The 26,578-nt window shown below is 34.3% G+C and overlaps 1 protein-coding gene and 1 long non-coding RNA gene across 5 annotated transcripts in view; both read right to left on the minus strand.

Annotated features, from left to right (window-relative positions):
- Nucleotides 1-26,578, minus strand: part of MRTFB (myocardin related transcription factor B) — a 202,685-nt gene that overhangs the window by 107,114 nt on the left and 68,993 nt on the right. The gene's annotated exons all lie outside the window — the stretch shown is intronic.
- LOC118499565 lies at nt 18,019-22,246 on the minus strand. The gene is made up of 2 exons (XR_004902060.1): nt 18,690-22,246; nt 18,019-18,516 (listed from the first exon to the last, which is right to left on the minus strand). It is a non-coding gene; the product is annotated as an uncharacterized LOC118499565 (long non-coding RNA).

Raw genomic sequence — 26,578 nt, forward strand, 5'->3', positions numbered from 1 at the left:
CTGAAAGCAACTAAGCAGCAGAATTTCTACAAATAATCTTAAAAAAAAAAGGAAGACAGACCAAACCAACAAACCTATTTATCCATTTAAAATAAATAGAATAATATATATCCCATGTGTAATCACAATGATTTCTCAAGTACATGGTGTGGGGTGATGCGGTATGCTGTGACTCATGGAGAGGCTTGTATGATTTTGGTGGACTGATATATGTTACAGATCAAAGTAGTGAAGGGACAGTGTTCCTAAACACAGGAAACACAGAATTCAAGTACAAAACATTATATGTGACAAAAATTATAGTGAGAATATACCAGTTATGATTATGCCCAAAACAACATAACCACCATTATAAAACAAAAATAACAGGAGATGGAATGACATAGAAAAGCATACAAATAATAGGAGCCTTTAATCCGCCACTCTCAGCACAAACAGATGAAAGAAATAGAGAGAAAACAAGGAGATATATGTATATCCACTCCAAAAAATTGGAATTATCATCTAGAGGGCAGTCCCCTTGTAGTACAGGCTCCCCTGACTAGGTGAGTATTCTGGTAACCCATCTGTATCAGTGTGCCAGCTGGCATTGTTGTGAGAGTCTGTGCTAGGCTCCCATGGATTTTTTTTGAAGACGCTTGTCCATTTCATGATGGGTGATTTACAAGCATGCCTGCCTATACCATGCTGATGTTCAGAAGTTTCTGACCAAAAATAGCATGACCCCCATGCTTTACTCTCCCTATTCACCTGATTGTGCCCCAGATGATTTTTTTATTCCCCTGGATGAAAAAAGGTCCCTGAAGGGAAATGTTTTACCAATGTGGAAAAGGTGAAACAAAAAACAGCAGAAGCACTAAAAGGAATCAAAGTTGACACATTCAAAAACTGTTTTGAGCAGTGGAAAAAATGTCTTCATAGGTGTACTACATTAAATGGAGAGTGTTCGGAAGATGACCGAAGTTTAAACACATATATATACACACAATTAAAAGTAAATTGTTTTTTGGGGGGGTATATATATCCATCCAAAACAATATAAGCAATAGAGATTTTATTGACAGTGAACTTGACACATTGTTGATAGAGAACATACACTTTCAAACATATGTGAAATATTTAAAAACAACCACATATTAGGTCACAAAGAAAACTTGAGTGAGTTCCATAAAATAAAAAATAATGTATTGCTATGGCCTTATAGTTAGTTTGAAAGAACAGAAGCATCCCTATGTTCACTGTAGCACTATTTACAATTGCCAAGATACTGAAGCAGCCCAAGTGTCCATCAGTAGATGAGTGGATAAAACAGCTATTTTACACAATGGAATACTACTTGGCTGTAAAAAAGGAAAATTTTGTGCTTTGTAACAGCATGGCTAGACCTGGAGACACATTATGCTAAGTGAAATAAATAGTCAGAGAAAAACAAACACCATATGATTTCACTCATATGTGGAATCTAATGAACAAACTGAACTAACAAGTAAAATAGAGACAGACTCACAGATAGAAAGCAGACTGACGGCTCTGAGAGAAAAGGGGTTGGGGGCTGGAGGGACTGAGCCAGAAGGAAGGAGGACTCATGGACACGAGCAATAGTGTGGTGATTGCTGGGAGGAAGGGTACAAGGGGAATAAATGGTGATGGAAAGAATACAATAAAAGAAAGTAAAAAATACTGTACACAACATTCATATCAATGTCTATATAAATACTAATAACATCTAGTAACTTAGAGAAAAGAGGAAAAATTAAAATAAAATGAAAGAAAAATGTTTTTGTATAATTAAAATCTATGGTATATATTTAAAGTAATACTCAGAGAAAATTCAAATCCATAAACCATTATGTCAATGAAAATGAAAAAATGAAAATAAACTATGTGCATAAAGAAAAAATAATTAATAAAAGAATGGAGAACAGAGTCCAGTGACTTAAATGGTTTCAAGTCTATCGTATATGCAACTGGAGTTCCAGAAGAAAGGCAGAGAGAGAATGAGGCAGAAAATGTATTTGCAAAAATAATGCCTAAAAATTCCCCAAGTGTGATAAAATACATAAATTTACAAAGGCAAGAAGCCTGGCAAACTTCAAGTGGAATAAATTCAAACAGAAATCAATAGCCTTCAGATACACAGACAATAAGCAGTTAGTAAAACAGTAGAGAAAACCCCATCATAACAGCAACAAAGAAGATAAAAACTCAGATGTAAACAATATAAAATGTGCAAAACTCCTGAAAAATACAAAAGTAGGCTGGAACAAACTGAAAGACAGCCCTTGTTTTTGTATACCACAATGAAAAAAATGTTGGTTTCCTGTAATTTACAAATTAAATACAATTGCCATAAACATACCAACAAGCTTTTTGATGGAGTTAGACAAGTGATACTTAAGTTCACATGGGAAAAACAAAAACACATAAGAAAAACTAGGAGACATAGAAGAAAAAAGTGTCATAGAGGGGAGAAAGAAAGATCTTTATTAGATAAAAATAAAATCCAAGTGGTTCTGGGATAAAAATGTTTTAAAAAATCATACCATATAGCATTCTACGTAAATACTGATGGGATAATTCTACAACCTGGACATAGGAAAAAGTTTTCTAACTATGACCCCAAAACCAAAAGCAATAAAGATTGATAAATTTTGGCCATATTAAAAAAAACCAAAACAGTGAAGAGGAAGGGCTAATCTCCCCAATGCATAAATAACTTCAAATATTAAAACATATAAAAACCTGACAAAGAAATGAACAAGTAATTTACATTTTCCTCCAAAACAAGATTTTTTTAAAAGATTTTATTTATTTATTTTTAGAGAGAGGGGAAGGGAAGGAGAAAGAGGGAGAGAAACATCAATGTGTGGTTGCCTCTCGTAAATCACCCACTGGGGACCTGGCCTGCAGCACAGGCATGTGCCCTGACTGGGAATAAATGGGCAACCTTTTGGTTTGCAGGCCCATGCTGAATCCACTGAGCTACACCAGCTAGGGCCAAAACAAGATTTTGAAATAGCCCTTACAGGTACACACAAAAAGTTCAACTTTGGCATGCAAACTGGTACAACCCTTTGGGAGAGGGATTTAGTAATATCTAACAAACCTATGAATGAATTTATACCTTTTAACCCCACAATCCCATATTTAAGAATTTACCTGAATATTATGCTAAGTGAAATAAGCCAAAGAAAGACAAATACCATATGATTTGACTTAAATGTGGAATCTAATGAATAAAATAAACTAAAAAACAAAATAGAAACAGGTTCATGAATAGAGAACATAATGATAGCTGTCAGAAGGGAGGGCTATTGGGGGGCTAGATGAAAATGGTGAAGGGATTAAGCAAAAAAAAAAAAAAATCCCTCACAGGTACAGACAATGGTATGGTGATTACCAGAGGGAAAGGGGAGTGGGAGAGAGGTAGTAAATGGTAAAGGGGGATAAATGGTGATGGAAGACTTGACTTCAGGTAGTGACCACATTATACAATATACAGATGATGTATTATAGCACTGCACACCTGAAACCTATATAATTTTATTACTAATGTCACCCCAGTAAATTCAATAAAATTTTTTTAAAATTAAAAAGGACAAAAAAAGAGTTTACCTGAAAATTATAACACTATAAAATGGTACATGCCAAAAGTTATTTATTGCAGTGTGGTCTGTAACTGAAACATACTGGAAATTATTTAAATGCCCATACACAGGAGAGCAGTTGAATGAACTGCGGTATATCCACACCATATATAGCTTATCGAGAAAGGACTAAGAGCTCCAAAAATTGATATGAGGGGTCTTCTGATGTTAAGTGACATAAGCAAACAAACAGTATTAATGTTATATCTGCTGTAAGAAAGAACAAGAAAATATACTTATGGCTGCTTATTTGAGGGGAAAAACTGAAGGGAAGGTAAACTAGGAACTAATGTGTGTGGTGAAACAGGGTGGGAAGAATGGGAGAATGGGAGGGGGCCAGAAGGTGGGAATGGCTCTTCTCTGAGGACATCTTTTTTCATACAGCTTTGGCTTTTAGAACCTTGTTAATATGTTACATAGTCAAAAACAAATGAATGCAATTTGCAAGGATGGAGGAACACCCATGTTTTAATACAGACACAAAAATGAGCCCAACTGTTTTCAAATAAATGACGTGGACACCTGAAGAGGGGATACAACCAGCCTTATCAATTTTTGAATAAAATATTTTGAGTTTGTAACTTTGTAGTACAGACAAAAAGAATGTAAACAAATATTCAACTCCAGTTAGCAAATATTTTTTAAACAGCTTTATTGAGATATAATTTACAGACTATAAAGTTTACCTGTTTAAAGTATAGCAGATTTATTTTTCATAGTGGTATGGGTTAGTGATTCTAAAACTAACTTAGGTATATTCTAGAATTAAACACACAGGAGAATTGATTGTGGATGATGTGAGCAGCGTTTTTCACTGACAGAGAAGGGACTTAGAAATATGGAAAAACAAAATGCTAGAATAAACCCTGTGAATTGAAATTGTAGGTACCAGTAAAGATGCATGATTTTTTAAAAGGTTTTATTTATTTATTTTTAGAGAGGGAAGGGAGGGAGATAGAGAGAGAGAGAGAAACATCAATGTGTGGTTGCTGGGGGTCATGGCCTGCAACCCAGGCATGTACCCTGACTGGGAATCAAACCTGCGACACTTTGGTTCGCAGCCTGTGCTCAATCCACTGAGCTATGCCATGCAGGGCAAGATGCATGATTTTTAATAATACACATGTAGGTATATAGGAACAGATGTGTGTGTATATGTGAGTAAACACGTATTTCCTATTCCTGTCTACTGAGAGGATCTAGAAGCAATGAACAAACAGTAGCAATGAACACATCTACTTCCCAAGATCTTGGTTATAAACATTCCACTAAAATGAACCAGACTTCCCAAAAGAAAGGGCTGATTCCAGGGCTAGGGCAGAAAAAAAATATAAGTTGAGCCTAGAACATCTTGCTGTGCCAGAAAGCAAATAAGTGCTCCAAGAATGATGGGAACTTGTCAAAAGAACATAGAAGCCTGCCTGAACTAGCAGAATCTACAACAATTTGAGCATCAAAATAAATAATAAAATTAACAGGATTATTATATAATAGTGTTATTTATTAATAGGTAAGACTCCATCATTCACACTAATATAAACAATAAAGGGGGCATAGAGAAAAGCTGTCTTTAAAGTGGAATGTCATTTACTAAATGTTATTTTCAAATGGCCATATTCTTAATGTTTAAACAAGAAATGTCAGGCATAACTTACTTGCCAAATAACATAGAGGATGACGATAGTTTGTACTATACCAGAGTCATTTCCTAGAATGATATCAGAATTACATGAGATAAGGAAATACCTATTTTGCAATGAGTCAGAATATAATGATTTGCTGACAGTTCTCATAAAATAAAATATTCATTTCTTCTTGGTCTTAAATTCGTACAAATGCTTTAAAATTGTTAAGTACTTCCTCATAGCTGTCTTCTTTTTGTAACAGAGGTAATCTTACCCCTAATTATAATACATTAATGTTTGTGTAAATGAATTATATACAAGTTGTTACTCTGAGGATACAGTTTAGATTAAAAAACCAAAATAATTTTAATTTAGAAAATATCTTTTTTCAACATAAATATAATGCATGCTTATTTTATATTTAGACCATTTTTAAAATTCAGAAAGATAAAAAGCAGACCACATAAGAAAAGTATAACTCCTATCTTTCCTGATATATTTCTATTCATATGATTTTTAGAAAGCACAATGGGGACCACACTGAGCATATATTTTATGAACTCCTTTTCTCTTCTCACTACTATAGTAAACATTTTTCCATGTTATTAAATATTCCTACAAAAACAAAATCACTTTTTATTTCTTTGGTTCATTGTAAGCACCTAATAATTATATTTCAATTTTGAAGTCATTATTTCAATAGCTGTACAGTACATTATTATATATGTATCAATTTAATTAATCCCTTATTATTCATATTTGCTGGGCTTTGTTGTTATGGTTAATTCTGAGATAGATAGCACTGCACCTAAATCACTACACGTATACATATTCTATAATATTTCTTTAGAATAAAGTTGTAGATATTCAATTATAGAATCAAAGAGTTTAACCTCTTCCTGGGTTCTTTAACATATTTCTAGTGGCTTTCTAGAAACATGATACCAACTTTTATTTAGTAGTACTTTCATACTTAACAACTTTTTATTGGTAGTGTTTGACAGCATTCACAGCATTCTCATCTACTTGAATAATTTTTGTCATTAAAATTTTTTAGGTTGAGCTATATTTTACACACATCAAAATGCACAGATCTAATATGTACAGTTTGATGACATTTTTCAAACTTTACTTTTAAATAATTCCTGACATACAGGAAGGTTGCAAAAATAGTACAAAGAATTCTTATACATCCTCCACCCAAACTCCCTGCTTGTTAACATCTTCATAATGCTTGCTATGTCATGCTCCTCCCATATCTGTACCTCATGTTTCCCAGAACCATCGGAGAGTAAAAGTTGCAGACAGGTTGCCTTTTTACCTCTAAACACTTTGGTGTGTGTTTCCTAAAAATAAGGATATTCTCCTATAGAACCACAGTACAATTATTTAAGCTGGAAATTAACTTTGATACTATACTATTTACAAATCCCAGATCTTATTCAAATTATGCCAATTGTCCCAATGATATCCTTTAAAAAAAAAGTTTCATGATCTGGTCTAAGATCACATGGAGCATTTAATTGTCAAGTCTTTCAGTGTCCCTTAAAGTGAGGCAGTTCTGTAGTCTCATTCTTTTCTATTTTTTTGTCTTTTAGAATCTTTTTGAAGAGTACAGGTCAGTTATTTTGTGAATGACACTCAATTTGGGCTCATCTCTTGGGGTCCCTCTGGACTAGAGCAGGTTATGCCCTTTTGGCAGAAAGACCACAGAAGTGATGGTGTGTGTCTTCTCAGGGACACAAGGTATCAGTTTGTACCAATACTGGTGAGTTAAGTTTGGTCACATGGTTCAGATGAAGTCTTTAGGTTTCATAACTGTAAAGTTATTTATCTCTCTATAGTTCTGTAATTAATAAGTATTCTGTAAGAAAATATTCTGGTATTATATAATTATCCTTTCCTCATAATACTCTCTATTCTAAATTTTAGTGTCCACTGGAAGTTTTGACCTAAAGCAATTATTGTGCTGGTAATTGCTAAGTGATGATTTTCAAATCTTTCTGAATTTTAAAAATGGTCTAAATGTAAAATAAGCATGCATTATACTTATGATGAAAAAAGAATCAATCCTAAATTTTCTAAATTAAAATTACTGTGAATTGGTAATCTAAATTGTCTCTTCATAGTAATGACCTATTATTTATTTATTTATTTATTTATTTATTTATTTAATCTTCACCTGAGGATATTTTTTATTATTGATTTTAGAGAGAGGAATGCGGAGGGGGTGGGGGGAGATATCATTGTAAGTGACTGGTTGTCTCCTATACCTGCCCTGACCAGGGATTTAACCCACAACCTAGATATGTGTCCTGACCAGGGATCTACAATCTTTTGACCTACAATCTTTTGGTGTACTGGACAATGCTCCAACCAGCTGAGGCACCCAGCCAGGCCTGTATGTAATTCATTTAAACAAATGTTAAGGTATTATAATTATAGATATGTAAATATATATCACTGTTATAAAAAGAAGCAAGATAGCTACTAAGAAAGTATTTAATTTAAAGCATTTCTATGGATTTTAGATTGAGAAGAAATGAGTAATTTATTTCATGAGAACTGCTAGAAAATCATTATATTCTGATTCTGTAAAATAGGTCTTTCCTTTCCTCATGTAATTCTGATATTGTTCTAGGAATTGACTCTGATATAGTATATACTATCATCATTCTCTATGTTATTTAGCAAATAAGTTATGCCTGACATTTCTTGTTTAAACATTAAGAATAAAATCATTTCAAAATAATTAACAAGATAAAAATCATTTCTACATAACATGGATTCCACCTAATTTGACTATCTGAGGGACAGACAGAGGACATAATATACTATGAACTTCAAAGCCACAATTTTGTAAAGCAATCTAATAATGTCAGAGAAAAACATTTTAGTGAAGTCTATGATATATAAGTAACAAGCAGTCCAGGATTTCTAACTACAAAATTAATTTACAGGAGGACTTTTGCCATCTCACAAACTGAAATTCTCTCATTTACCATGTAAACATACCTTGATGAACCATCTGAACAGAGGATATGGCATATTAGGCATAATATATAAATGAGACTAAATTTCAACTTAACTCCTTTATACCTGTAAAATAGAAACAATTCAACAATTACTCCAGATTTTTACTTAGCATTGTGTACAAGACACTATGCTAAGAACTTTGTTTCATTTCATTTAATTCCCTCAACAACCCTAACACATATTTATGTTTATTATCTTCTCATCCCAATTTACAGATGAAGAAACCATGGGTGGTAAGGTAACTGACTGGGATTCTTATTCTTAGAACTGTCTCTGGCCAAAGTCCATGCTCTTAGCCAGGAAATACCTTAAAACTTTGGGGATGCAAGGATGGTACAATATCCACAAATCGACAAATGTGATACATCACACAAACAAAATGAAGGATAAAAACCACATGATCAAATCAATAGATGCACAAAAAGCATTTGATAAAATCCAGGACCCATTTATGATAAAAACTCTCTGCAAAATGGGAATAGAGGGAACATACCTAAAAATAATAAGGCCACATATGACAAACCCACAGCTAACATTATATTCAATGGGCAAAAACTACAAGTGTTCCCCTTAAGATCAAGAACAAGACAGGGATGTCCAGTTTTGTCACTGTTATTCAACATAGTATTGGAACTCCTAGCCACAGCAATCAGACCAGAAAAAGAAATAAAAAGCATCTAAATGGATAGGAAGAAGTAAAACTGTCATCATTTGCAGATTTCATATTGTATATAGAGGACCTTGAAAATGTCACCAAAAAACTACTAGAACTGATCAATGAATTCAGTAAAGTAGGATACAAAATAAATATCCAGAAATCAGCTGCATTTTTATATGCCAATAATGAACTATCAGAAAGGGAAACTAGGAAAATAATCCCATTCACAACTGCTTTAAAAAGAATATAATATCTAGGAATAAATTTCACCAAGAAGGTAAAAGACTTTTACTCAGAAAATTGTAAGACAATGAAGGAAGAAATTAAAGAATAAATGGGCATATGTAATAGATACTCCCTATGGATAGGAAGAATTAACATTATTAAAAGGTCTCCACAAACCAAAACAACCTACAGATTCAACAGAATTCCTATCAAGATACCAATGGCATATTTCACAGAACTAGAATAAATATTTCAAAAATTTACATGGAACCACAAAAGACCCCAAATAACCACAGCAATCTTGAGAAGGAAGAACAAAGTTGGAGGAATCATGCTACCTAATATCAAACTATACTATAAGGCCATAGTAATCAAAACAGCATGGTACTGGCATAAACAGACACAAAGATAAATGGAACAGAATAGAGAGCTCAGAAATAAACCCACATCTTTACAGTCAATTAATATTTGACAAAGGAGGCTTTCAACATACAATGGCTAAAGACAGTCTAGTCACTAAAAGGTTTTAGGAAAATTGGACAGATGTGTGGAAAAAAAATGAAACTAGACCACCTTCTTACACCACACACAGAATAAAGTCAAAATGAATTAAAGACTTAAATGTTAGACCAGAAACCATAAAGACCTGAGAGGAAAACATAGGCAGCAAAATCTCAGACACTTGTAGCAATGTTTTTCCTAACACAAATTCTTGAGCAGGAGAAACAAAAGAAAAATAAGTAAGTGGGACTATATCAAACTAAAAAGCTTTTGCACAGCAAAGGAAACCATCAACAAAATGAAAAGATAACCCACTGAATGGCAGAAGGGATTCCCCGAAGATTCATACATATGATAAGGGGTTAATATCCAAAATTTATAGAGAACTTAAAAAACTCAACTCTAAAAAATCAAACAATCCAATTTAAAAACTGGGCAAAGGACCAGATTAGACACTTCTCCAAAAAGGACATCCAGATGTCCAACAGACATATGAAAATATGCTCAATGTCACTAATCAGAGAAATGCAAATTAAAACCACAATGAGATACAACCTCAAACCTGTCAAGATGGCCTATCATCAATAAATCAACAAACAACAACTGCTGGTGAGGACGTAGAGAGAGGGGAACCCTTCTGCACTGTTGGTGGGAATGCAGACTGGTGCAGCCATTGAGGAAAGTAGTATGGAGATACCTCAAAAAATTAAAAATGGAACTGCTTTATGACCTAGTGATTACACTTCTGGGAATTCAGCCAGGTTTTGGAAGCTGCCCAAATGTCTATCAGTAGATCAGTGGATAAAACAGCTATATGGTAGATTTACATAATGAAATACTATGTGGATGTAAAAAAAGAAGGAAATTTACCCTTTGTGATAGTATGGATTGACCTGGAGAACATTATGCTAAGTGAAATAAGCCAGTCAGAAAAAGATGAGTACCGTATGATTTCACTCATATGTATAATCTAATGAATAAACTGAACTAACAAGCAAAATAGAGACAGGCTCATAGAGAGAGAGCAGGCTGACAGCTCTGGGAGGGGGAGTTGGAGGGGTAGAAGAATCAATAAAACAAGCAAAAAAGCAAAATAACTGATGAACACAGACAACGGTGTGTTCATTGTGGGGGAAGGGGAGTGGGTGGAAGTGGAAGGGTATAGGGGGTGATACATGATGATGGAAAAATAAAAAAAAAAAAATAAAATTTAAAAAATTAAACAAAAAAACTTTACCTGAGGTAATGAAATAAGGAGTACCTTAAGGGGAAAAAAACCCCCTAAAAAAGCATTTTCAAAGTTTCAAATGTGGTAGTAGAAAGATTTTAACCTGTGACAAAAAGTAAAAAATAAAAACAGTTTAAGGGTTCAAGGGTAAGGATCTGGCCCTGACCAGTGTGGCTCAGTGGATTGGGCATTATCCTGAAAAGCAAATGGCTGCTGGTTTGATTCCTGGTCAGGGCACATGCCTGGGTTGCAGGTTTGGTCCCAGGCTGGGGTGTATGTAAGAGACAACTAATCGATGTTTCTCTCCCTTTCTTTCTCTCTCCCTTCCCTTCTCACTAAAAATAAATAAATAAAATCTATAAAAAAAAAAAAAAAGACTGAGGATCTGGTTAACTGATGCACTAACTTGAACCAGTAGAAATAATTAAATCACTGCTTATAAAACAAAATTAAAAATAAATACAAATATATGTAAAATTGAAAAATAAGAAATAAACTTACATTAGTGACATTTTAAAACCCAAACAGACTACACAGAAAAAAGATTAAGGAGATGCTACAAAAGTTAACAGTGAGTATCTGAATTATAGGAATATATATTAACCTTTTTGTCTCTCCTTTTCTTCTTTCCCACAAATTTACCATAGTATACATTAGTGACATTTTAGAATGAATAATCAAAGTACTTTTTAAAAAGCTAACAGGTTAAGTCTCCAAATAGCAGAAAAAGACCAAAAAATGAAAACCAAGAATGAGAAACAGAAACAATGACTGACAATGAAAAAACTTCATAAAAATGGTTATCAGCTACTTGCTTATGCACGATCACAAAATGGTTTTCCAGAGTTGTATTTGTTGTGATTTCATTTTGTTCCCTAAATATTATTTTTGGACACAAAGTTTAAAAACAAAACCCTTAGAGGATATTTCTTACATGTTAATAACAGCATATGGAAGTTTCAAAGAGAAGGGTGAACACTTCTAACATGGAAGAGAAAAACAGGAAAGAAAATATGAAACAGGGCAAACGTACCTAAAACACTGTCAAGGAAAAACACATTCTTAGTCACAACATTAGAGACTACTCAGACACAGAATACAAATATAAACAAAAAAATGTCAAAAGAAAGCAAGAAGTGGGATATGAGATATATTCAAACTATATTGAGAAGACATATAATACATATGTACTATATATATACATACACATAAATAATATTTAATAAGAACAAAAACTTTGTTTATTTCCCAAAACCTTTTTCCCAAAAACTTTGAGAAATAACATGACAAAGTCTATCTTTGTTTTTATGATACTGCATACAATTTTCAAAAAAGCCAATTTAAAAAAAGCTGGAAAACTAGAATATTCTAGAAATAGTTTTAGAAATAACAGGGCAAATTCATGAACACAGAGATCTGTAAAGAGCTAAATTGTGTGGATAGCCAAATAAATGCAGCTTAGAATGGTATTAATATCACCAATAATCAATCTTTTTCAAAATGAGGTTTATTATTACTTCAGAACATTCATAATCACATGAAACTTCATAAGCATCATACAGCCTAAACAGATGGATACACTCTCTAGGGCCTAAGAAAAGTTTTTTCATTTCCAAAGTCTGGTGTTAGTACTATGAATCAGAAAACAAACAAAATCCCCAAAACAACAAAAAACACCTGATTTTCTAAAGTATGTGCCAATGAGAGTAATTTTCTGTCACAAATGGCAAGGCTGCTGGGAGATGGTACTGACTGTACATAGTGTTATACTGAATAACTCAAACAAGTTAAAATAAAGAAAACAATATACTGTTTAGGAATAATATAGAGGCCCTGTTTCTATCAGATAAGAAATAGTTTTAAAAACATGGGTTTTATTGTGTTTCTTTATATTTGGTTGCTCCGTTTCTATAGCAAGTACAATACCAATGACTCTTTATCAATGATTGAGAGAAGAAATTAACTTTCCCTCTTTGCAGCCCTAGCACTTCAGAGGCCAACACTTAAATAATATATGCTACATCAACAAACAATAATCACAAAACCAGTTAGGTCAAAATTCATCCACTGACAATGAAGGTAAGAGTTCTCTATTATTTTCTTCAAAATAGAAGTATCTACACACACACTTATAAATGACCATAACATATAGGCACCCCCCCACCCCCCACAGACACACACCACCCTGAAAGGCTTCTAGCAGTTTTGGCAGAAATAAATCTTTATCTGAATTAATGCAGAATGAAATGTCTTCCAAAGGGGTCTTTACCCAACGCTTCACAAAAGCATAAATTAGTATTTATGCTTTCCTACATCATGTCCTACATTTCCTCCATCATTGATTTCCACTAATGACATTTAAGAAAGGGTTATTAGAAGTCTACAAAATCGTCAGCAAAGCAGAGCAAAGAGCAATGTTAAGGTCGTAAGTCAGCGTAACTAAAATTAAATTTAAAAACCAATTTCACTGACAACACTGTCAAAAACAGACTTATGTATAAGACATCTACACTAAAAATCAGAAAACACTGCTGACAGAGAGATTAAGGAGAGCCTATATAAATACAGGTATCATACTGATGAACAGGAATTAAGATGTCAGCTCACCCCACATTAACATATACAAATTCAACACGTTCCCAATCATACTCTGCTAGTTTTGATTTTTTAAAATTTATTTATTGCTCTGACTGGTGGGGCTCAGTTGGTTGGGCATTGTCTTGCAGAGTGAAAGGTCATGGGTTTGATTCCAGGTAAGGGCACACACCTGGGTTGTGGGCCTGGTCACCAGCTGGAGTGTGTGCAAGAGGCAACTGGTCAATGTTTCTCTCACACATCAATGTTTCTCTCCCTTTCTTTCTCCCTCCCTTCCCCTCTCTGTAAAAATAAATAAAATATTTAAAACTTTTTTAAATTGCATTTATTAATTTTAGAGAGAAACTGAGAGACAAAGATATCAATTTGTTGTTCCACTAACTTATGCATTTGTTGGTCTATTACTGTATGTGCCCTGACCCTGCAACCTTGGCCTACTGGGATAATACTCTAAGCAACTGAGCTACCTGGCCAGGATCCTGCTATTTTTTTCAAAGAAGTTAATTCTAAAATAGACATAAAAATGCAATGATACATGCAAAATGTACGATAAACCTACAATTTACTCCTTGCTTTTTTTACTCAATGTAACCTATATATTCTTGACAAGAAAATTCCATTAACACACATGTGAGAAGAAAAATATAACCTTTAAGTATCACCTCTAAAGTCTATTCTGCCGAGCTGAATCAAATTCAAACACTGAGGCAAATTTTTTTTCTTAATTTCAACATTTCTATAAAGAAATTAATATCTAGTCAGTTCTTTATTAATGAAGAATAGATTCTGCTCACCAGTGAAATCTTTCCTCTTTGGTGATCCCCACCACCACCTAAATGATGACTTCTTTTTTTTATTATTATTTTTATTTTGAACTTTTGATTTATTTTTATTTTTTTTAAATCAACTTAACTCTGCCATTGGCTCCAAGTGATACAAGAGACCCCGCCATGATTTCTTTTATGTAAATCTTGCTGACCATTCTGTGCCTACAGCAAGAACTGGAAATCTACTTGCCATGAGAACCAACCATAACTATGGGCCTCAGTCTTTAAATAATAATTTGGTTTCGTTCATTCACTGATCAAACAAGCCAGGAGCAACTCAGTGTGTTCAGGAGGTCTGAGGGTTTGAGTGGATCCAAAGAGACTCGTAAAACGACACTGCTGCTGCAGTCTAGTCTGAAAGCTAAGTTACGTGTCCTCAGAGAGGAAACGTGTTTCAGCGGAACAGCATGGGCCTTGTGTTCAAGTCCCAACTCCAGACTCCCATTTTCAGCTGTGATGGGCTACCAAGGAGTGCACTTTATCACTTGCCATAAAAAAAGAAGAAAACAACACGGTAAATGAAATAATTGCTTTGGGAAACAGGCAATGAAAGACCCACAGAAGGAAAACAAATGAGATAACCTTTACAGACACCCTAGCTTTCTGCCTGGAAATAATTTCCAGACTGAGTCCAAGGAGGGGTAATTCAAACAGAGTCAGTCTAGCTGAATTGAAGAGATAGAAATGAGAGCATGGAGGGCTATGGCAGCTGGAAGTTTCAGGGCAGATTTCTGACAAGGAAAGGCCAATGATGAAAAAAAGCTCTAGAAATCTGCATAAGGGTGGCTTTGAGTCTGCTGAGTACTAAGTTATACGTTGTCCATATTGTGAAATTTCACAAGGCTGGCCAAGAAATGAAACAAAAGCTAAACAACATCTGAAGTACACACAAAACTGGAGGATGTTCAAGCTCCCACCAGTAGAAAGAAAAGCCCTCTCTGGGGCATTAGTGGGCATTCAGCTGGGATTCCCAAGGGGGTCAAGGGTCAAGTCCTAGTAGATAAGGAACCATCCCTGGCGTGAATGCTATCCTGGATCTTTCCTAGGGACCTTTGAAAAGGCCTTGATAGTGACCCAAAAGTCCAAGATTTTTACCAAATCAAAGTCCAACACTCTTTAAAGATAACAAAAGCACAATCCAGCCACTTGGCAATATAACACAATATTACATCAAAAAAAAATTACTGGAATAATTGCCAAGAGGCAAAATGTCTCTTTAATAGGAGAAAAACTGTCAATAAAACACTCAGAAATGACAGGAAAAAAATGAAAATACTAACAGCTATTACAACTATGTAATGTATTTAAAGGAAAACATGTATATAATGACAAGAGAAATGGACAATGCAGAAAAGAACAAAAGGGAACTCATAGAAATAAAAATATAATATCTAAGATAAACATTTTATTAGATAGGATTAGCAGCTTATTAGACCTATATTAGAAAAGACAAAGACCATATGATCTCACCTATAACTGGAACCTAATGAACAAAACAAACGAACGAGCAAAATAGAACCAGAGACATGGAAAAAAGAAACAAACTGACAATGACCAGAGGGGAGGGGGGGAGGGGAGAGAGGGAAAACAGGGGAAAGAAGGTGAAGGGTCCAGTCAAGGAACATGTATAAAGGGCCCATGGTAATGGACAACAGTGTGAGGACTGACTGGGGGGGGTGGGGGGAAGGGGAGAGCAATGGAGGAAAAACTGGGTCAACTGTAATGAAACAACAATAAAAAAAAGGAAACTACAAAACAAAGAAATTAGTGTTCATAATATATGTGTGTATGTAAAAAAATCTGTGAACTCTTGAAATAAAAGTATAGCTAGTAAGATATAAAAATAGCAAAATGAAATACTAAAAAAAAGGCAAAAAAGAGGGTAAAGAAACAGAGAAGAGACTGGATCAACATAAAGCAAAATGATAGATTTAAACTCAATTACAATAGGTAATGCCTAAGACAGTCCCCAGTGATCCCTACCTTCTGGTATTTACTACCTTTTAGAATGTTCTCCCTTTGAGTAACTTGTTTCTAATCAATAAAATTGGCCTATGTTGAAGAAATGTTACAAAGAATTGTTACTTTGTCTTGCCAGTGGACTTTCTCTTACTGGCTTTGCTCAAGTCAGCTGTCATGTTGGAGAGTGACCCCCGCTGCCCCACACTGTGACAAGGAATTCAGTGTCCAACATCCCTTAAGGAACTGAACCTCACCAAGGACAATGTAAGTTTAGAAGTAGATCCTTTTGCAAGGGAACCTTCGGATGAAACTCCAGCCCTGGCTGACACAAATGCAAGCTTACAAGAAACCTTGAGGCACAGGTATCCTCTATCAGGGGTGTCCAACCTTTTGGCATCTCTGGGACACATTGGAAGAAGAATTGTCTTGGGCCACACATTAAATATACAAGCACTAACGACAACTGGCAAGCAAAAAAAAAAGGTTTTCAGTAAATTTATGATTTTATGTTGGGCCACATTCATAGCCATCCTGGGCCACATGTGTCCCATAGGCTGCAGGCTGGACACCCCTGCAGGCCGTGCCTGAATTCCACACTCACAGAAATTGTGAGGTGATAAATGTGTCTGTGTTAAGATGCTAAAGGTGTACTTGTTATACAGAAATAGATAACCAGTGCACCAGACAAAATAATAATGACCTTGCAATTGAAAGACAGAGATTTTCAGACTAGTTTCAAAAACAAAGATCCAGCTCTATGATTTCTAAATAAAATGTACTTTTATATAAAGGTATAGATGAGTTAAAGATGAAAGCTGGGAAAAGATTTATCATACAATGCTAAACATAAGAAACTTAGAAGGGCTATATTACTATCAAACAAATAAGACTTTAGTAGAAGAATCATTACCAAGGACAGAGGAACATTTTATAATGTAAAGGGCTCAATTCATCAAGAACACGTAACAAAGCCTCAAAATACAGGAAAGAAAAAACAATATTGAAAGGAGAAACACGCAAATCTACTAGTAGTTGAGGTTTTCAACATATATCTAACTCTTTGATAGAACAAGTAAAGACAGTAAAGATACATAAGACTTGAACAACTTTATAAGCCAACTAGACCTAACTAACATTTATCTCATCCTTAAGGGTACATGAAACACTTATGATCATTTACGAAAGGTACACATTTTCATGAGAAGTATACCTTAAATAGTTTTAGTGTAATAGGAGAATAAAACAAAAATCAAAGTACAGTTGACCCTTTAACAATGTGGGGATAAGGATTCTGAATCCTATGCAGTTGGAATTCACATATAACTTAAGTTGGCCCTTTGTATCTGTGGGTTCCCAACAGAGGATCAGGAATTTTGATCCACAGTTGGTTCAATCCATGATGTGAAACCTGGGGACACAGCCAGCCAACTACATATTTTTGGGAAAAAAAAATCCACATATGATGGACCTGCACATGGTAGACCTGAAACCTGTGTTGTTCAAGGGCTGACTGTACTGTCTAAAACCACTAAAATCCAAAATTTACAGTTTAGGAATAAGTTCTTGAATTTCTTTAAATTTCACTTTGTTCAGTCCTAACTTGATGTGACTGGGGTTAAATTTAAATTTCTTTATCTGGAAAATTCTCAAAATTATAGTATTTGGGTATCCAAATAAAATCTTCAACTTTTTAAAGTTGTAAGCATTTTGTTTCTGTTGAGAGTTCAGAAAACACTCAGCAATCAATCAATCAGCTACTCTGCTTCTATGCACAAATAAACAAACGAGCACACAATTATGCAACCAGAGATTTCACTGGTTTATCAGTGAGTTGCTATTCAACTAAATTCCATTTAGTTGAAAACTGAAAAGACTAGCTAATAGAAATAGATAGCAAGGGATAGAAAAATTTATGCTAGAAGAATAGACTGTTAGAAAAGTAATACCTTCTCATATTACAATCATGCCTAGTTTAAATATCCCTTTGCATTCTTGGCCTGAGAAAACAGTAACATAAACATTTATATCTTTTCCATCATAAATTTTATATATCACTCAACATCCACACAATTTTTCACACATTCAATAACTACTTGTGATCAATTACAAAGCAACTTATCATTTCACATTTGTATCCATTTTATTTTACTAAGAAATCTCTGAAACATCTTGGGTTTCTGACAGGTTATTAAAATACATGTAATAAAACAAGCTTTATTTTTACTACTAATTTTGAGAGGCTTGGGTGAGATCATATGTCAACTTACTTGCCTGTGTCCTATTTTTAAATTTGTTCAAAATGTATTATAATCCTACAACAGAATGAGATATCAAATCATAAGAAATTTTTCATTGTGAAGATCTCTTTAATTTAATAGGACTAACTCACTGAAAAGAAACATGCAAAGAAGGAAGCAAACCATACAAAATCCCCAGTAAACCTGATTCTTCAAATGAGGAACACTATTCACCTCTGGAACTTCATACATGCTACTCACAAGACTTCAGACTCAGACAACCATGAGGCTGAGGCATTTAAGGCCAACTATAAACCAAATAAGCCCTAATTACCCATTTCCTTAAGTTGTCCAGGCTTCAAATCTCTTGGGTTGTGTCCTTCTCATTTATTTTTAGGAGTGTATTCTTTTTTTAAAAAGAAATATATAATAATACACAGTAAAATATTTTTAGAGGATTCAGATTAACTGAAAAACAGCTTAAGATCTGCCCCCATCCCGGGTAACCTTAAACCCTCATCTATACAACTGCCATCACACCAAGACTTCATAGAATATTCTACAACAATAGAACTCTTTGTTTTCACATATAACAAAGGTCATTGTGAAACAAGTGATAATATACATATTTTAATGTATATTTGTTTTATACGGGATCATTTCTGAATTTAGTCAATTTTGGGAGGTTAATAATGAAAAAATTAATTTAGATATGGTTATGACATAGATTTCCTCAAATCAAAAAGAAAAAGAACTTAAGACAATTCAGAATAAGAAATTTTTCAACAAATAACTGTTTTATGACTTCAAAATACCAAATGTCTTCTGTATAGTACTTATCATATACATCAAATGCCTTAAAAGAGTCTCAGCAACCATATCCACTATCTTAATCTCTTCAGAACAAGCACATAAAGAGAAAAATCTGTAAATTAGTCCTCGATGACAGAGGGTTTGTTTAGGAGTTTACCAAATGGAATGACCCTGCTGGAATTCCCTCAAGCAGCCTGTGAAAATGTCAGAACAGACTCTGTTTTGGAGGTCATAGTCCCTAGAGAGCTCTGAGTTTTGGCCTGTTTGTCTTTTCACATGCTTTAATATTTGAAAATCATTTCTTGTAGACACTGACTGATGCCCAGGGAATGCTAGGATTGTGGGAACTGGCAATACCAACGAGAGAGAAACTTCATGGGAAATCAGTGCCTATTACATTTGCCCTCTCAGCTCTCATCAGATAAGTGGCTCTTCAAATGTCATAAAGGTACCCAGTGGGACATTTAAAATGCATGTCACTCTAAGGTCTTTAAAAAGAAATACTTGTGGAAAATGGGAGCAAAAATTACTGGGACTACTGAAAGCAACACTAAGTTATCAACCATGGCAGAACCCTGAAAAATGATATTCACTTAGTATGAATTGAAATGTTGCATTCTGGAAATATACACAAGTAAAAAATAGTTACAGTGTGCTAATTATATGCCCACACTGTTCTAAATACTTGACTTATAGGGACTCAATTTAATCCTGATAGCAACTCTAAGAAGTATGATCCCCATTTTGCAGATAAGGAGTTGAGGCAAAGGGAAGATATCTAATTTGTCTGAATTCACATAACTAGTGATGTTGTAGCTGGAATCCGAACTCACACAGGCTAGTGGCTCCAGAACTGGTGCTCTCCACCACAGTGCAGGCTGCCTCTTTCATGGAATGTTCACATCACCCATGCAGTGCTGAGTAACTGTAACATGTACTACTAATGTGCTAGTTACTATAAATGCTTTATTTCATTTAATTCTCCCAATAACCTATGAGGTACAGTTCACATGGCTCCTATTTACACATGAGAGATACAGGCTGTGTGTAACCCAACACCACACATCTAGTGCAGGGGAGCAGGCTCTAGGCTTGACTCTGCAGTTCTCTTTCTTTAAGACTGGGTTTTTTTCCTCTCAGTTATCTGCAAGAACCATCTCTACATTAATTTTCTGTAGATAGTTGAAGGAATTACTTTTAAAGATCTATGTGTGCAACATTTTTATGAGAATATAGTATATTTTGAATTGCCTATATTGTATCAGAGGCTTAAAATCTAAGAATTATTTTAAGGTAAGAGATGCAATGATCATTCAATAGATCTTTTCTAACAATAAAAAGTATGCCTATTTCCACTCTTGAATTTTTTAATACTTTGGGAGAGGTGAATATTCTGATATGGCAAACTTTTTTTAATATAATACATGATGTGGTTTGATCAAGCAATCCAACTGATACACTTCTTAACTGATATGTCGGGATCAAGGCTTCTGTCAAAGAGGGTCTCCTATTCTGTAGCTATAAATCTCAAATCTGAACAGTGCTGACAAATTCTAACATTTGTTAGTTTTTAAACTTAGCCTACAAGAACCAATGGCAAGTTGTGAATCAGACTTTTTGCTTTTCTTGTTACACCTTTATTAAACAGAGGTCATATGTCAAAAATTTAAATTGGTGAAGCAGACACCCAACTATTAACATTTTCTTAATGAAAGTAACAACATATATAAAAAGAAAAGAATATGAATAATGTGACCTCAAAAGAAAAAGCTAACTGTCTTTTAACTGATAGCTGAATGCTATTATAAAAACGTTAACACATACCTGCCAACCCTTGAAAACCATAAATAGAAAAATATTGCAATTCTAAATTTAAATATTGCATAATAGATACATTATTTTTTAGAATAACTCAATTTTTCTTTCCTCTTCAATATGGTGGAAAGTCTGACTAATCACGCAAGCTTGCATGTGTGTTTAATAATATACCTATGAGGAATGTATTAAACAGTGACATGACTGATTTCTGTCTATGGCAAATTCCATCAGTTAACTGAGACAGAAGTTATCTTCCGTTCTTTCCATTTCTGCTGCCCAATGCAGAGCACAAGGCAAAAGTGATGAGATATAAGGACACACAATGTAATGAGGGAGGGCAGCCAGAGAAAGACACATGGGCTGAAAGCTACCACATGGATATTACAATAAGCATACCGTGACACAGAGAGCGTCTGAGACTTACCCATGCTCACAGACTGAGTCAGCAGAGGAGACTGGAGTCCTGACTCCCAAAAGACTACACTTCCTGTTAATAATAGTGAGGGCAGCAGGTGAGGGTAGCCAACAGTATGGATTAATTTAAAGGTGTTAGAAAAATATTGGGTATGATACTTATTTATAGTCTGGGTAATTATTAACTATAAACCCAAGAGAAAATTCCAATACATTTGTTATTCCAACATATTTATCTTGTTGTTTTCTCCTACAACATTACTTTCTAAAAATAAAATAACAGAGGAAGAAAAATAATCATGAATCACTTTTTTCCAGTACACTCCCTACATTTATTGGGCTTTTGTAGAGTTATGGTAGGAAGGCAGGTATCCAGTATCTATCCTTTCGCTTCCTTTTTAGCTAGAAGAGGTGACTATGGTTGGGTTAGATGGCAGACATAAGCAAAAAGAGTACTGACTTAATTTTAACAAAGTCTCTTGGCCCAGCATAGGGTCTGATTCAATAATTCAACTACAAATTAACTATTCAATTCCAAGTAGCCCTAAGGTGCTAGAGGGTTATAGTTGAGTAATATTTAATAACTAATTATTTATACTAGGTTGGCCAAAATGTTTATTTCCATAAGATGGCTCTAGTAGTGCTTAGTTGTCTTTAGCTTCATTTGAAACAATCCTGTATTGTGACAGGTGTCATATTAGCGTGCATTAAAAAAAAATCAAAATTGGTGAATTTTGGTATAGTCATTTTAATATTAAAGATGGAAGAAAATAAGCAAAAATTTTGGCATATTATGCTTTATTATTTCAAGAAAGGTAAAAATGCAACTGAAATGCCAAAAAGATTTGTGTAGTGTATGGAGAAGGTGCTGTGAGTGATCGACTGTGTCAAAGGTGGTTTGCAAAGTTTCGTATTGGAGGTTTCTTGCTGGATGATATTCCATGTCGGGATAGACCAGTTGAAGTTGATAGTGATCAAATTGAGACAGTAATTGAGAACAATCAATATTACACCATGCAGGAGTCAGGTGACATTCTCAAAATATCCAAATCAATAAAGTTACTGTTGAAAATGAAAAATGTGTCTTTTATTTTAAAGAAAAGACTACACAGACTTTTTGGCCAACCCAATACTTTATATATTACCTTTTAACATTGCTCCCTGAGAAACAGGAGACTATTAAATAATAATAAATTAGCTTAATAAATAATAAATTAGTTTCTGTTTATTCACTGGCCCAATGTCTAATATAAATCACATGGTGAACTCCAGTTTTATGAAAATTATCTCAAATAATCTATATAAAATATTATATACTTCTATGGGTAATAACTAGAAAAGCTTTGTAAAAATTTTAGACATTTTTTATAAATTTAAGATAATGTGGTCTCATGCTGGATGAACTGTGAATAACTACATTCTGAATCTAACTTCGAATATAAATGTGTTAATTGCTGACACTTTAAGGGATTTCTGTGAGAGGATACAATTTAAAGAATGAATAAATAACTCGAAATGAGGCTTCAGGGTGTTACATAACTGGAGCTTATGGTCTTGCTGATGTACTTTTGAAACTGTAAGCTTCATCTACCCCCTCAGCAATAACAGAAGTACTCCTGTGTTAGTGTTTTGAACATGCCAGCTACAAATGGAAGACTGTAAGTTAACACTCACCCCCCTCCCTCCCTCAACACACACACACACATATTGCTTGGGTGTGTTCAGCAATGCACTGAAGCAAACTAAATGCTCAGTAACAGCAAAACTATCTAAATAAGAAACCCAGAGTACAAAAAAGAAGGTGGACAGGGTTACAGGTGCTTATTTACATTGTGAAACAAAACATGCTATTTAATAGCAGACTTTATATAAAGCCCATTGTGAAGGACAGCACCTCACCTTCAAGCTACCTATGTGGCTTCTTTTTCATTTGGAAAGGGTTCAAGAAACTGTCACAGATAAAAACAGTAGGAGAGCTACCACAATTAATCGAGAATTTCATTTGCCATTGTCAGGAGGTTCACAGCTGGCTTTTAAACTTTATAATTGTGGTTGGTATAAGTGCTAAAGCTGAATTTTCAAAAAATATTGAAAACTAAAAAAATTATATTTAAGGAGTACATATTTCTCTTCTAAGTCTAAATATTCCTAACAACTCCTAAAAACAGAAAAAGAAATTGTCTAAATATATTAGAATATTTATATCTTTAAGAATTATTTTAAATATGCAAGCTCCTAAATGTGTTAATAGTAAAGCCAGTCACAAGACAATTTTACAGAAAATTACTCATTTCTACTACCTCCAGTTGTAAAAAGGGAAAATCCATAGTTCCCTGCCTTGGCTATTTACCCTCTAATTATTTCTCTCCCATTAAGGACACTATGAGAATTTTATGCCTGGCTGTTTGCTCCAGAGAAAAATAGTTACATTTTCTCTTTCCTTTACCAGTCTCCATTAGGCTACACCAGCTCCTGTACATTCTAAAGAACAGAGCTGCACTCAAGACACACTCATCACTTTTGCACACTCCTGAACACCTGGACTGCCAGTAAGCCTAACAGGATAATGAGCAGTGGGGAAATGTTTTCAAAGTAAAACACAAAGAGAACTGTGAAACAGTTCACAGTGAAAACACTGAACATGTGCCATTTATTTTCCATGGAACAAAAGGAGCAGGCTTTTGGGTTTGTATTTTTTTTCTGGGTTCTATGGCAAGGCAAAATTCGTCTGACAGCAAATGGATTAATACTGGCATTGGATCCAATACAAACAGCCACCTTGTGTTCCCTTGTGTGGCAACAGGCTTTTGAATAAATTATTTTCTCTCTAGTAAGTGAGCATTTTGGAACAGAACGAGAGATGGTCTAAAACTGTTCAGTTTAATAAATTCAATGGACAGAAATCTTAAGGAAAAAAGAATTCAAGATGGGACTATACAAAAACCTAACAACTGTAGTAACTAGGTTTTACCAACGTTTAAGAATACCAACGTTTAAGAATAACAAATAAGTCTCTCCTCTTCACTGAGGCCTAAAACATGCTGACGATGTAATAGTAAACACAGTTTCAAAAGGTAGGTTAATACAGGAAGAAGAAGGGGCAAATGCTTATTCTCCATGCACTTGACACTACTACTTACAGCTGGCCTGTGTTGTCTGTGGCCATGTTAACATGATTGAGCCTTATCTTCAGAGATATACCATGAAGTCCTAAAATACCAAATAGTTTTATAGAAGGGGAATCTACATCAACTTACCCACTTACTGTAAGATACTGCTGGTAATGACTTAAAAGCTTAAATTCATCAACCAGAATAGATTAGTCTTACAAATGGCCTCATGAATGAAAAGCTGCTTCTTCATCGTCTCTTCTAGGTGTGGGCCTCAGCAAAGGAGCCACAGTTCTTTCCAATATATTGTTTCCATCAACTTTGCCTTTCCCTCCTTTTATAAAATTATATTCACTTTATATCACCTGAGCTTTTCCTATTTAAACAATAAAAGAGCTAAATGTCCCCTTGATTGATTCCCCTTTTATTCCCGCCATCTGAAGGAATGTTAATATTGAAACATGAAAATGAGTCTACTGTGTGTATAAAATGTCCAAACAAACCTCAATATTCCAGTGTATGCACTGTCTTAGGAAAGATACATTATTTATGTGTTTTTGTATATCTACTTTCTTTTATAAAGGATTCACTTGTTGGGAAGAGTTAGTTGCCTAAATGGCTGCCTTACTTTTGAAGTACCACTAACTATACAATTATTGTGGCCACGTTTATAGGTAAAGGAAAATGCTAGCTTATCTTTACTAAACATTTTTCATGTTTACTCCAATGGTGGAAATATTTTACCACTCCACTAGTGCCAATATAAATATTAATCAAAAATAAGGGAGATTTGCCCTGACCAGTGTGGTTCAGTTGGTTGGGCATCGTTCTGCAAAGCAAACGGTAGCCAGTTTGATTTCTGGTCAGGGAACATGCCTGGATTGCAGGTCTGGTCCCCAGTTGGGGCACATATGAGAGGCAACCAGTCAATGTTTCCCTCTCACATCAACGTTTCTCTCCCTTTCTTTCTCCCCTCCATCCCCTCTCTCTAAAAATAAATAAATAAAATCTTAAAAAATAATAAGGGGAGATCCTGGAATCATTACTTAAATGCCAACTTCATCTTCCTTGTAAAGTTTATATATAAACTATTTGGTGACATAATCCTTCTACATGCTGGGCCCAACTTGAAATGTTTTCACTTACCTCGAAAAGAATTCTAAAGTGAAATTCAAAAACTTAGGAATAACAATAAAACACAATATTTTAGAAAAATATCTAAATCTGATTATCTCAAAATAGCTAAACCATACTATGCATTAATTAATTTTGAGGCTAACACCTACATTTTGTATATGACATGATTTAAACATGGCATTAAGAAGACCTAAAAAATGAAGAGTAAGCTTGAAAAAAGCATTAAGGTAAGAAAGTTATGGTTCTTCTGTTTACATATTATTTGATGTGGTTCTAGTATACTCACATCAATGTATCAAAAATCCTAGATTTCTGATAGTTGTACAAGGATTCCATTTATGCTTTGTAATGTATATACAAATTAAGCTAATATATCATAAACCTAAAATTAGTGTATGCCTAAATATAAGGCAAGGTTTTTAACTTCCTCAGTAACTTGTCAGAAAAAAGGAGATTCTCTCTTGTCAGAATCTTTACACAATATCTCATATTATGAGATGCTCTTTCATTTAGTTAATAATAAACAAAAAAGGATTTGAGGAAAATGCATTAGCTATAGAAAACAATATGGAGGATCCTCAAAAAATTACAAATAGAGTTACCAAATGGCCTAGCAACCTCTCTTATGGGTGTCTACTAAAAAAAATCTGAACATATTTATTTGTAAAGATGTATGTACCCCTATGTTCACTGCAGCACTATTCACAGTGGCCAACACATGGAGACAACCAAAGTGTGCTTCTAT

Source organism: Phyllostomus discolor, chromosome 3 (genome assembly GCF_004126475.2).
Source record: "Phyllostomus discolor isolate MPI-MPIP mPhyDis1 chromosome 3, mPhyDis1.pri.v3, whole genome shotgun sequence".
Taxonomy (NCBI): domain Eukaryota; kingdom Metazoa; phylum Chordata; class Mammalia; order Chiroptera; family Phyllostomidae; genus Phyllostomus; species Phyllostomus discolor.